This window comes from Cyanistes caeruleus, chromosome 2 (genome assembly GCF_971803275.1).
Source record: "Cyanistes caeruleus chromosome 2, bCyaCae1.hap1.1, whole genome shotgun sequence".
Classification (NCBI taxonomy): domain Eukaryota; kingdom Metazoa; phylum Chordata; class Aves; order Passeriformes; family Paridae; genus Cyanistes; species Cyanistes caeruleus.
The window spans coordinates 2,720,143-2,734,233 of NC_141702.1; the positions used below are offsets into that span (position 1 = coordinate 2,720,143).

The window sequence follows — 14,091 nt, forward strand, 5'->3', positions numbered from 1 at the left end:
GGTGAGCCAAGCTCTGCCTTACAGTGCAGACACTTGAGGAAAATTTCTGCCAGAGCTTTCTGGACCTGCAGTGTCCATCCTCTTCACCTTCAGTGGTGTTAGCAGCCTTTTACTTTCCTAGGTGAAGAGCTGCAGAGCATTTAGCTCCTTGTCTCTTGGCGATCCCACTGATTTCCTACTCCTCATCCTGGTGGGATGAAACATCCTTGGAGCTCCTTCCTAGTGCTGCAGCAGCCGTGTCTGCTGCAGCAGAGCTCCCAAAAGTGAAGCTGCTGCCTGCAGGAGCACCAGGCTCTTCCCAGGGTTCATCTGGAGGGAGGCTGAAGTTCCAGAGATGTTAGTGCACACCGAGGATCCAAGAAAATCATTCTGTTAGAGCTGGATAAAACAATCTGCATTAGCTGGAAGGAGTACAGACATTAGCAAACTTCACTTTTTTTGTAAGCATGTTGAGTTTATTTGGTCTCGTACAAATTTCATAATCTGGGAATTGGAGTTTGTTGTGTTGTTTTCTTTCCTTGCAATAGAGCATCTGCATTCATTTTTTAAAATTACTTCTTTCATGTCCTTGTATAATGGTGCAATATGATGTTGTGCTTTATAGTGTGCATTGTTTATTTATTGCTTCTAACTTTCTAGTATAGCTCTACTTTTCAGAGTTAATTTTAGCTTGATTGCTGCTCAAACATGTCTGTGTTTTCTGAGTATGTGAGGATATATTGCTTACACTATTTAATGAACTGTTTTATTTTATGACAGTGGTAGGAGCAGAAGTTGAAAAGCTGTATGAATGTAGACATTGACTAACATACATACTTATATATACGTACATATATATATATATATGCACACACACACAGAGGTTTTTTTTCTGCTAGATATCCTGAGGTAGCAATGTGTAATAAATTAAAAGAATGTTTTTCCTCCTGTTCCCAATGAGCAGTGTCAGAGAATATCTTCTTACATATCTGTAGTGGCTTGACTTTTTTGAGGCAGAGAAAGTTCAGCTCATGGGTAGAGAGCCTGAGGATTGTTTAAACCCATTAGGCCTCTTAGCTTTACATCTAAAGATTAATAGAGCAGTAATTACAAATGTGAAGGAGGTCATGGTGAATTTTAGTCTGACCTTCTGTGTTAAAAAAAAAAAAAAAAAAAAAAAAGCACAGCATTGCCATGAATTAATTCTTGCTTGAATCAGATCACGCTCTTTAAAGAAAACATTGATTTAAAATGTCATTTGACAGAGGATCCACAGGCTTTCCCTGTTAGTCTTTTTTTACCATTCTCAAGATGTTGAACAGAAATTACTGTGGTCAAACTAGTGGCCTGTGGTCTGGTACTTCCATTTGTCTCACCACCATGCTCACCATTAAACTATGTACTCAAAGTAAGGAATAAAATGAAAAATATTCATGTTTATTTCCTTTACCGGTTAAAAGAATTTGTAATCATGAGCAAATACAAAATTTTCTCAGACATGAATTTAACATTCCTGTGTTTTAGGTCTAAAATAAAGATTCTTGAGTGAAATCATACCTCAGGACAAAACCTCAAAAGAAAGTTCATCCTAAGGTTTAGGAGGATTTGTTTCTTCAAATTTTACGCCACTTTATTTATGTAGTACAGGATTCTACATAATTAATTAATTAGTTGTCCATTTTTATTGAGTTTGTATGAAATATGGACAAAAAAAAGCAAGACTTGACTTCCATTGCGATTCAGTGGAGTGTTTTGCATAACAGTGTCATATGTGGTTTAGCACTTTCAAAATTGCAATTTACCTTTCGAAGTCAGAAGAGTTAATTACTTGTTTCTTCATTCTAGAAGACAATCTTTTCCTCAAACGCACTCAAGCCATCAATTTTCATAAATTATTAAATTTCATTACAATTTTGTTGTGTATGCCAAGATTGAAAGCAGAGTGCACAGCAGAGAATCACCTCACCCCAATAAAATAATAATGTTTATTATCTGAAAAAAACTTCTCAAATTTGTGGTTACAACTTCTTTACAGGTACATCCAGGATGAATTTCCTTGGAAATCCTGCCTGTCATGGCATTTTTTCATCCACTATATTTTTTTTGTGCACTTTGTCAGGTAATTATATCCACACACTAAACACCTAATTTTCAAGCCAACTCTACAGCTGTAAATCTTGTGCTCTCATTTGAAAAACAGGAATTACTTTTACTCCCCCCAATTGCATTTTGCATTTTGGAAGGTGCTGCAAGGAGAAGCAAAGATTAAGTCATTATAAAGAGATTTTTTTGTTGTTGCTGTTTTTTGCATGTGCTTTTTTGCTCTTGGCAGCTTGAAAACAACAACCTAGAGGAAGTTAACAGGCACAGAGGATGCTGGAGAGATGGAAAGCGTACAGGAAATATATTTACAGAGCTGCCAAATGCTGCTTTTGATGTGGAATAACCCTGACGGAATAACCCTGCGCTTACTTACCACCTCTCACCACATCCCAAGAGAAAGACTGACATCATTCATCACTAAACCCCTCAAAAATATAACAAAAAAGTAGAAAAAAATGTCTGTTGTTCGATGTCCCTGGAGTTCCTGGAGCTCTGCTTAGCATGCGGCTCACAGCCGGGGGTGCGGAGGAAGCGCTCCCGGGGCTTCTCCTGGCAACAGCCCGGGTTGCTGGGAGACAGCATCGCCTAAATGGAGAGAAACTTCACCCAACTGGCAGCCTCCTGCATCCAAATGAGGCTTGGTGGAGCCTTCTCGTGCTGATGCCGTGATTTCCCTCTCCGAAATGATAAAGGAACCCAGGGGATCTGCACTCGGAGGGTTGTGTGTGGATGCTGCTCTGAGGGGTCATTCCAAGCTGTGTAATAAAAGGGGATGATTATTCCTGGGTGAAGGTAGTTGTGGTGCACAGGGTTCAGGAGCTTCTTTTTGCTGCTGTTTTGAAAAGGGGTGTAAATGTCTGAAGTTGCCAAGTTTGGGGTGTTAAACCTATCAGTTATGAGAGTTAAACACAAGGTTATATTTACTCAGGTTATTTTTCCTGACTTAGAGAATGTTTTATCTGATTTTGTCTGACTCCTGGGATATATTGGCTGTTTTGGCTGATTGTGTCCATTTATCTTCAGTGCAGGAATGACACTGACTGGACATTTAGGTAATGTTGATCCCTGGATCCCACATTTTCCCCCATAATTAAGTGCATGTATATCCCAGGCACACGTGGAATTAGGTTTCCCACTGCTTCTCTTTCCACAGCAGGTAGGGGAGTGTGGGGCCAACTTTACATTGCAGCAGGAACAGGGTGGGACAGAGCTTTGGAAGGGGCTGAGTGCTGCTGCAGCAATACCCAGAGTTAGGCTGCCACAGGTGGAACAGGCACTGGTGTGTTTGGTTCATCAAAAGACATTTAAATCAGGGAAATAGTGCCCAAAATGCTCTTTTCTTCCACGGGCTGCAGGAGGGTGTGGTGACCAGTGCAGGTCCAGCACCAGCTCACTTGGAGGTGTCTGTGTGACAACCAGCCACACAGAGAGTCTTGGCTTTGCTGTATTAATGACCTGTCCATGCAGTTGATATTCAGTGTAAAGCCTTTATTTTTTTTTATTTATTGCCCAGGGTCAAAAGCTGTATTTTTATTTATCTCTCTACACCAAACACCAGTTCACAAAATCATATTTTTTTTCTTTCTTTAATTTTCCTGGTTCATGCTTGTATACAATATTGCTAATAATGGAGGAAAGAATTTCCAAAGTCAGGTTATCCAAATGAGTGTGAAGCTGTTTACACATGGAACTGCAAAGGTGCAGCATCTTTAGTTCCTTCAGAGCACACAAGGAGTAAATAATAAAACTCCTCACCTTAATTGATTAGAGTGAAGATAAGTGCAGAATAGCCCTTAAGGCAGATTTAAGGTAGCTTGAATATTTCAGGTATATTAATTCCTGCGTCTTAGTCCTTTTGTGTTTCTTTGAAATACAGTATTTCCTTTTGAATTTTTTCAGCTTTAAAAGCTTCTCTTGTTTAATTAATGTCTTCCTGTCAAATTTATACCTTCAAATTACAGTGGTGTACATTGCCTTAACTTCAGGTTTCTGTAATTTTTATTGGATTTATTTTTACTTTGCAACCATTGAATTGTTTGGCTTGTAATTTATTGCGTGATAGGCATTGCTTTATCCTTCCATGCTTATCTTTTAATTATTATGTATGGAATTTCAGTGATATGGATACATTTGATTATTGCACTTACTTTGTTGCAAATTTTTATATGTATGAAGCTTGCATTTAAATTTCCAGTACAATTAAAATAATGCACATAAATAAACCCTTAGTACAAATCAGATTAAAAACCTGTTCAATGAAACCCATCACAATCCAGGGATGGTTATTGCAGTTTCTTGTGTATTGCTCATAGTTAATTCCTCTTGCATATAATGCAAAATTGGAATTAGTGGAGATTATTTGGGTCTTTGTTTTGAAGATGAGATCTTATTTTCTGCTGAGAAATGTGGCCAGGTAGCTGATACCTGTATTTTTACTATAGTTTGGGCTTGATTTCTCAGGAATTTGAATTTCTAGGAGCCTCTAGAGATGCTTTAAGGAATGCCCATTTTTCAGGAATGGCTGAGAAGCAGAACTGGTGGGAACTAATTTCTTTAGTGTCCCTCAATGTGAGGCATCCCTCATCTTGAGGATGTTTTGTTGAGGACTTCAGTTGTAGAGATTTGGTGCCTGAGTCTCTGGCTCAAAACTTTTAGGAACCCAGTGAGGAATGAGAAATGGTGTGCAAAGGACAGACAGTGGAAGTGTCTTTGTGTTTCTGACATTCCCCATTCACCATTTACAGGCTCAGAAATGTACATTTTTGCTTCATCAAACATTCAACTCTTAAAATTTCATTCCAGGACTCCTCAAGTGGGAGCAGGAATCAGGGGAGTCTGGTATTGATGATTTAACAGAGAGGGATGACTCCAGACAGCCCTTGGTGGGATTGGCAGGGAATGGTGCCTGTGTATGGCAGAATGGAATCACAGGATTATCCAGGCTGGAAGGGACTTGAGGAGGTCATTGAGATTGGGATCAGTAGGTTGGCAACTGATCTGCTCCTCTTGGAGAGAAAATATCTGTAATTATCTGCTCTCCCAAATGTTGAGTTTACATTTTAAAAAATGGCAAAATTCCAAGTCAGGGAATCAGTGGCTGATTTAGCAAACTGCAATAAGATTTTGTCTAAGATCATCAGAATCAAAACAACTGCACCAGAGATAACATTACAATATATAGGGTCTATGTGCACTATTCATATAGATTCTTTCTTTTGTTTATGTTCTTCCCTAAGAATTCTCCTTCTTATCTAAGTAGGGATACCTAAACCTCCTTCTGCACTTAGTGAGCTTGACCTGGGGAGCAGAGATAAAAATCTCATCTTGAAGAGGTTGCACTCAGACAACTTCTGATAGAATAAACTTCTCACAGAATAATAATGCTTCATTTCAGTGGGATCTTGAGTAACAATTTTCCCAGTTACCACTCAGAAAGGAAACAGGAAAGGGAAGAAATGAGCAGACAAACCAAATGTAGAGGGTGCATTCTTAAGGAGAATGTTCTAATACATCTTTATATGAAGAAGAAAAATACTCATAAGATGACCTAGAGATAAGTTTACAGTTGGTTCTTAAAATACTAATTTCAGGAAGTCAGAACTTAGAAAAGATCCTTTTTAAAAAACTATTTTAGGATGTTCTGAGCCTCCTCCACTTTGTTAACATTTCTCATAAATCGATTCATTAATGGGTATAACTGCCTTGGAGACCAGCTGCATCCTCTGGAAGAAGCAGCAGGATCAGTGGCCCATCTGTTTGCCACATTGGGTTCTGAAGTTCTGCTTCTGAAAGATGTCTTCTCATGTTGTTGTTTCCTGTTTAAAACCCGAGTTTTGAGCACTGGAGGGATTTGGGGGAGGACCTCACACCTCATATCTCCCCATTGAGTGGCTTCAATGCATCTGTTTTCTTACCAGTTGTCTGCACTTCTTGCTATTTGATATAATCTGGTCCCTTGTGCCGTTCTTAGTCATCAAATTGCTTTTCAAATGACCTGAAAGATGCTGTCTTTTCCTGGAGGAGGATCCCATCCCACTCAGGAAAAACTGGATGCAGCCTAACGCTGCATTCCCAGGGTGGGAATTGCAGATTGTTACTGTGACTGTGCCCCTGGCTGGGGATGTGGAGATGATTCAGATCATCCTTAAATCCTTGGAGAGATCCTGGATCTGCCCTTTCCCTGGTCAACCAGTACATTCCTCTGAAATTCCTAGATGTGGAACCGTTTTCAGTTGACAGCTGGAACACAACACCGTGTTTTGGGTGTTGTTGGCTGTGCCTGGGCTGGTGACACGAGCACAGAGGATGGGATATGAAGGGTCATCAGCAGGATTTGAGTGTCCCTCCATCCAGTCCTGGGTGGTGTGGAATTGCAGACTCCCACACTCAGCCTTTTGCATTAACTCATTTCTCCTTTAATCCTTGTTTGTTGTCTTTGTGTTAAGCATTCACACACCAATTAAAACCTACTCGGTGTTTGATTTAGTTTACAATAATTAATAGCAAACTATTTGAATGAGAGGCAAAAAAAATCACCAAATGTGTATTTTATCCTTTTGGATACCTGCACACAGATGTTCCCAGGTAAGCCTGTTGTGAAAGTATTAAGGAAGTGGAAAAAGAGGAAAACCCAGCACTTTCTGGGCTGATGGCTGGATAAAGATGAGGAATTCTGAGACAGTGATCTCTGTAGAACCATTTAAAATATTTAATTAGTGAAAATTGTTATTGAACACAAAGCACTTTGTACCTGAATTTTACAATAAATTCCTTTATTAGTGCAAGACAAAGAATATGTTCTTATTCCTCATACCTGGTATTATGAGAACTTAACTGGACCAAATTTTGGATGAATTCTTTTAGTTACCTGATTTTTTAGAGCCTCCATTTTCATAATAATTGAAGATATTAGAGAATTTCTAGCCACAAGTCGATTTTCATTCCACCCAAGTTAACTGTGAGTAGATTTTATTATGAGTAACTATTTCTACCTCAAGTTCTGTGCATTTATTTTTCATGTTTCACACTGCAATCACTTTTTAAATGCCACTCAGCTCTGCCTGTAACTGTTTATCTCCTGAGAACTAAAATGAGATAATAAACACTTAATGGTACCAATGGCATTTAAAAATCCATGGTGTGCTTTATCTTGGAAGTGTTCTGGGTGGTACTGGATGGAGAGAATGGGAAAATATTTTAACCTAGGAATGCAAATTCTGTTGGCTATACCCTGGAAACCATCTGGTCCTAAAGAAACTAAAGAAGGAACACATTTAGTGGAGATTGACCCATGGATTTGGAATTTCAAATTGGGGTGGAATGACAGCACATGGTGAGCAACTGAAGGACAATCCTACAGTGATTTTAGGAAGTTGTTGACAGCTTCCCATAGAGTTTGGTCTTGTCATTTATTTGCCTTGCAAAGCTGGAGGACTCCAGCCCACAGTGTGACAGTGCCAGCCCTAAACCCACCGGGCTCACGGATCCGCTGCTTTGATTTTCACCTGGATTCAGCTGGAACTCGCCATTCCTGGGGCTGATGTTTTCCATGGCACAGGAAAGACCACAGTCAGGCATACATGATGTTGTCAGAATGATAAATGGTAAATGCAGGTGGCAGGGGGGCAGCTGCCAGGAGGAGACAGCTCATCCTTGTCCAGAATTAATTGGGGATGTGCAAAACTGCGCAAAACGAGCTGCCAAAGGTGGTCCCTGTATTGACTGACCTTGGGAATCTGCAGGACCTGAGGCCCTTGCAGGTCTAGTCCTTCATGTTCTATTTTTTAAATGAATTTATAGGCCTTTATTCTTGTGTTCTTTTATTTTTTTAAAAATTTTATTTGGTTAATTCTTGAAATGTTGACTTCAGCTCTTGCTGTCTTCCCCTGCCTCTTCTGAGTGGCTGCAATATTCCTTCCTTTTTCCCTTCTCTCAGTATTCCTTCTCATTTTATTGGTCTTCTTTATTATTTTATTGGCCTCTGTGTAATAGCTACAGTCACTCATATGTTCTTACAGCCAGTGTTTGGCTGTTTAATAATAAAACCCAGAAAAGTGGAGATTCAGCAGGAAATTCTTTGTCATGGTCTCTGTATGAACAGTCCAGGCAAAAGGACAGGTAAAAGGAGCCTTTTTCATGTCACATGATGCACTTTCACCCTTCAATAATAAATCAGCAAAGCATCCAAAATTAGATTCCTAAAAACCTCTGGCTTGTCCTCAGAAGCATTGGATTCACTTATCTCTAATGGAAATGCCCACAAATGATAATGGGATTATGATAGCAGAAAGACTGATAGTGTTAGCCCTGATACACCAGATATTCCAAAGTGTTTATTTTTAAAAATAAAATATTTTGGGGACTGTCACAACCAGACTGAACTTACATCAGGTGGTCAGGATAAAGTGTTAGCTTTTATTGGTCCATGACACTGAGATGTTCAGCAAGGAAGAGAAACAGGGAAATAAAAGCTATACCTGACATTTGAAAGTAACTTTTTGGGGTTGTATTCCAAATAGAACAGCTTAAATGAATGAGTTACTTCTATTCTAAAGTTTTCCACTTGGGAGGTGGGAAATCATTCTCCCTTCACATGTGCACTAGGACAGGTGTGTCCAGGTGTACCACACTGGGGAGACACACAGGCATTTGAGAGAGATGGAAAAACACATGGATAAAAGGGAATATGATGACATCAGGAGGCTTTCACTGGGAGAATTTTAAATGAACAAATTCCAGAGGCATGAAGGTAAAATGCATAAAAGATCACAGAATCCTTAAGGTTGGAAAAGAACTCTAAGATAATCAAGTCCAAGATGGAAAACAAAATTTGAAATGAATGATGATCAAGGCACAGATCAATATTAATTTTTTTCCTAATTCTTCAAAGAAAGAGCAGTGATAGCTAAGATACTGCAAATTTGGGGATTTTTCTCCGAGCATGGGGATATAAGTTGTGTTGAGAGACAGAGCTCCACGTGGTTCTGTAATGCTAAACAACAAAGATGGTAAAATTTGGACTGGAGATGGATAGGAAAATACTTGGAGTGATGAGGAATTTGACTCCATATTTTGTGCATTGGAAGAGAGTGACATCAAAGAAACATCAGTAGGACAGCTGGAGAGAGGAGAATGTTCAGGAGAAACGTGTGAGGGTGAAAAAGCACATTATGGAGTCACTAATGCAGAACCTGGTGTTTGGGTCGTTATCTGGGACTTGAGTACTGGATTATTGCATCCTTCTAAGGAAAAATCCACAGACTTTGTGCAGGAAGGAGAGGAAGGGGCTGACTTCACAACTGGGAGAGACAACAACAAGAAGGGCAACTTGGAGAAGCTGAAGGGGGAACATGGTGAAAACGTGAAAAAAGGGCCCGAAACAAGGTGTGGAGAAAATTTTATGTTTTCTTCCTGTCTGGAGGATACTGAATGCTCAATTCATTGGTCTAGAAACTTCTGTATGTGAAGGAGGAGAAATGGAGGAAGAGAAATTAGTTCCACTGAGAGACACCAGCACCTTGGAGAGAAGGATGCATCTTGGAAGGTGTCACAGAGGGAACTGGGAGCAATTCCAGTGGAGTGCTGTAGCTGGAGTCCTTAAGAGGAGAGAGGGAATTAGGAGAGCTGCAGTGAGCTACACCTTGGACAAAAGGCTTTGAGGCAGGAAGAGTGGACTCATTCCTGCACAAATTCCACTCTTGTTGGATCCACTGCCTTTGGAGCAGTATTTTAAGGGATAAAATAAGGCTCTTCATCCTGTTAGCAAGTTCTTTTCAGGAAAATACTTGTCTGCTCAGGAATAGATTTGTTTTTACTGCCTTAACTTTCACTAAGAGTAAAGAATGAGCAGCTAAAATAGTTCATCTCTATTGGAATCATATATATATATTTACTATTGCTGAAGTCCCCTGTTGTCAATAACATTTTTTGAAGGAAAACTAATTAAAAGCTGAGCATTTAATAGCGTCTGCTATTAAATGTGGTAGTTATTTCCACTGTCAATAATTTCCTTGAGATTTTTTGTTCCCATGTTGATGCCTGATGGTCTGTCAGTAAAGTGACACATTAGTTTGCTGTCAAGTGCACAAAGAAAAGAAATAGAAAGATCATACATAGTTTTTTTTCCCCAAGTTGGCCCTGTCATGAGGATGCGAGGTGCAAATGGAAACAAGAGAGTGTGCAATATTTTGAGGTAAAAATGAGATTTTAAAGTTAATGGTGTTTCTTCAGGGGTTGGGAGGATACTGGAAGAAACATCGATGGGTCTGTTACAGTCATTGGAAACAGGACAAGGGGAATCTTGGGTGGATGTCTGAGGCCTGAAGGGCAGAGAATTAACCTGGTTTTTTTTAAAAAAAATCACTAGATAAGGTCACCCAATTTCGGACAGAATAGAATCTTTAGAAACAGAGAGGGATTTCCTTGGATGTTGGGAAGGAATTATTCCCTGGGAGGCACAGAAAAGCTGTGGCTGCCCCTGGATCCCTGGCAGTGCCCAAGGCCAGGTTGGACAGGGCTTGGAGCAACCTGGGATGGTGGAAGGTGTCCCTGCCCATGGCAGGGTATGGAGCAGGATGGTCTTTAGTGTTCCACCCCAAACCATTCTATGATCTGTGAACTTCTGAGACTCTCTACTGAATAAAATTAGAAAATTAAACACTTCAGGAAGGTTTTTTCCCTCAGAATATTCTATTTAGCTCATTAATGTAATGCATGTATTTTAAAAAGTTGGCATTTTGCCTTGGCAAATAGCTTGAAGATAAAAGAAAGTTTATTCCTGTAATTTTCCTCACATGAATTCTTGTCATTTAGAATATCTTGAATGAAGTTCCAAATATAATTTTCTATCCTTAAAGTCTTGCAACATATCAGAAAATTTCCCACCAGAGTTGACTGTTAATGCTGAGCCATTTCTGCTCTGTGCCACAAGAACTTGAGCTGTTGAATTAACAGATGACATCATTGGATCTACGGATGTGGGGAGATTTTTCTGTGTATGAGCTGGGATCCGATTTCTTATTAATTTTCAGCTGATTTTTAATAATGGTGGAATTGAGAAGACCGGTTGTTTTCAAGCTGGAGTTCAGATAAAGTTAAAATGTGCGTGACTTCTGAGCGTGATCGTAATTCAAATCTATACGTCTCCTGCTCCTGGCATCTTCCCATGATTCTGGGGAGGAGAGAATGAAAACACATTATTTTAAGGAGTATTTGGTGCTTATTAAAATTACACATACGCCCGCCTTCCAAAGAGTCTTGATTTACTGCAGGTTGTTCATGTGTCGCATGCGGACATTTTTAGCGAGCAGATTTCTTATCCCTGCGAGAACAGGGAATGGCTTCCAGTGCTCCACGATCCGGGAGCACAAACGTTGCATCCATTGTAAAAGGTAGGGAACCATGAAATCTATAAAGCCGATTTGGCAGGAGCAGCGGCTGTTGGTGCCAAGATTTGGTTACTGACCCACAGTTTCCTGTTTGGAAATCTATTAATTGATTCGCAAAGAGCATCTTTTTGGAAAACAAGGATTCAGACAGGCTGGCACAGGCTGGAGCTCCGCCAAGACTGCTCGGGAAGGTTGCCATGCTGGGAGCGAGCGAGCGAGAGAGCGAGAGAGCGAGCGAGGCGAGGGAAGAAAAAAAGGCAAGACTTGGCACAGCTCAGTCAAATCAGCTTCTTTTGTCTGCTGTCTCGGCTTGAGCTTCGCGAAAGAAAACCGTCCTGGGGTACAGAAAAACTCACAACTTTTTTTTTTGGTTTTCAAACTTCCGTCGCTTTTTAAGTCTCGTTGGGCTCTTGGGAAGTGGTGGTGACATTAAATGACGTCCAGTTAGCAGTGAGCAGAGAAATAAAAGCTTTTAATGAAGCCTCCACAATGTCAGTTTGTACATATGGGAAATACGATATTTGGTGATTTTTTATTTTTTTTTTTTTTTCCCCTATGTCTGATTAAACTGTAAGGGAGCCGAGTAACTTGGAAGATTACAGAGGGAATGTGTAAATAAAAGGGAGAATTTTCATTTTTTTGCAGCAAAACAAAAACTTTTCATCGACACAAACATGCTTTAAAACCGAACCTGACCTCCTTCGGAATACGTTTGGAACGGGAATTCCAGCGTTTCTCTCGACAGAAACGAACTTTTAATGGAACCTCCTTAAAGATTTCATCTGACCCAGCAGTGAAGTAAGAGTAGAGAGAAAGTTGTGACACCTCAATAGAAAAGTGAGTATGTTCTTAAAGCCACAACATTTGTTTTTGCTGCTTGGTGCTGCCCTGGCTCCATGTCCCAGCCTTTAGGGACAGACCTGAAGACCCAGCAGGACACGCCGAAGACACCCAGGCTATGCCTGTAGGGCAGAATCAGAGCGTGGTTATTCTGCTCCTGCTTTCAAACATTCCCTTCAGTGCATCTTCCTAGAGAGCCTCCGAAATCGCTGAATTTTCTACTTTTAGAAGCAACAAGAGATGGAAAAATATCCGACTGCTGCCAAGTGAGGGATGTTTGAAGATGACACAGTTGATGGCACTGGATACGGAAACTTCAGTTTGTAGTTACAGGACCTGTTTGCTGCAAACAGTGAGAAAATCTGCTCTTTTCTCAGGAATTAAAAGAAAACGGACTAAAAACAATCAGTGACGGCTGAAGCGTGGACGCTTTACGATTTCAATAAAATGAAGGACCTAAAAGTCCATTGTTTTCTCCAAAGGTGCCTGGATTTCCAGGGAGAGAGGTACCTGCCTTCTGATTTCCTGGGAGCAAATATGATCACACTGCCTATTAGGCCTGGATGTGCTGGGATTATCCTCCTGCTGCTGTGACAATCAGCATTATTATTTCAGGGAGTAACTGTAAACCGTAGATTTTTACGGATCGGCTTCGCTTGGAGTAAGTATTACCCTATCCTTAAAAACTGGATTGTTCAGCCTGTGAGATGTGCAATTCCTGGCATGCTGCACAAGTGCATTTCCCTCATTCTTCCCTGCTGAAGGGAAGAAACAACATTAATGGACAGGTTTTTAATAGGAATGTGTTTGTGTTTTAACTGTGGCATTTGGATTACGAGAGTGCTAAATTAACTGGTGTTTTTGATGATGTCAGAAACTTGGGTTACTTAATTTTACATTAAATGGGTTTCTTAGCAAGATCTGTCTGATTTTTTTACTACATCAGTGAGCCTTTTGAAAGATGCTGTAGTTAAATAGTGGGTACGATGCTGTTGTGATTAATATTTGGTGCACTGAAACCTTTTAATAGGGTTTCTTAGGGAGTTTTGGAGAAAAATTTCTATTATTCACACAAGAACCCTGTCTTTCTAAATCCTTAAAAAATATCCTCAGCAGTTCTGCGTAGGAACAGGTATCCCATGGGGGATTTCAGATGGATCCTGGGTGGAAGGGGAGTGTTTGGAGGAGTTGAGTTCTGCTCTCTGTGTGGCTCTTGTCTGTTGTTCCTGCGCAGGCATTGCCATGGGATGTGCTCGGGGACACGGGGATGTGCTGGGCTGAGTTTGCATCACAACAGTGCCCTAAGTTTGTCTGTCTGTGGGGAATTCTGTAAGGAATTTCCTTTATTTCTCAGAAATCCTGTGCAGTTCTCAAAGCGTTTGCTGTTTTCTTTAGTCGTCACATTCCAAACCAAATCTTTACTGGGTGCCCCTATTAAAATTCAGAAAACAACAGAAAACATTTATGGTGCTGCCTCTAAGGGAAATATTAAAATGACCATTACATTTCTAAGTGATACATTAAAATAGCTATATTTCTCTCCCAGGTACCTACATAATTTCATAAATTCATGTTTTAAACATGATCAACATGTGGGTTCTTGCACTGCATTTATAAAGAGAAATATTTGTACAAATACTGCAACATCTGTGGACACTGAAGTTACTCTGAAACAGTTCCTACAATGTTGGAAATGCTGTTTATCTCTGAAATATCTCATCATTACATTCTGGGTTCCTAAATCAGATATACACCATTGCACATTTCTCTTGGCCTACATATT

At 40.1% G+C, this 14,091-nt stretch overlaps 1 protein-coding gene across 3 annotated transcripts in view; it reads left to right on the forward strand.

Annotated features, from left to right (window-relative positions):
- MSRA (methionine sulfoxide reductase A) overlaps positions 1-14,091 on the forward strand; it is a 238,834-nt gene that overhangs the window by 11,746 nt on the left and 212,997 nt on the right. Inside the window, exon 1 of one of the 3 annotated variants that reach the window (XM_086875421.1) lies at positions 11,375-12,969. The exons of the other annotated variants lie outside the window; for them this stretch is intronic. The gene's annotated coding sequence lies outside the window, so the exon portion shown is untranslated. Of the gene's footprint in view, positions 1-11,374; positions 12,970-14,091 lie in introns of those variants that run through there. 3 annotated transcript variants of the gene reach the window in all.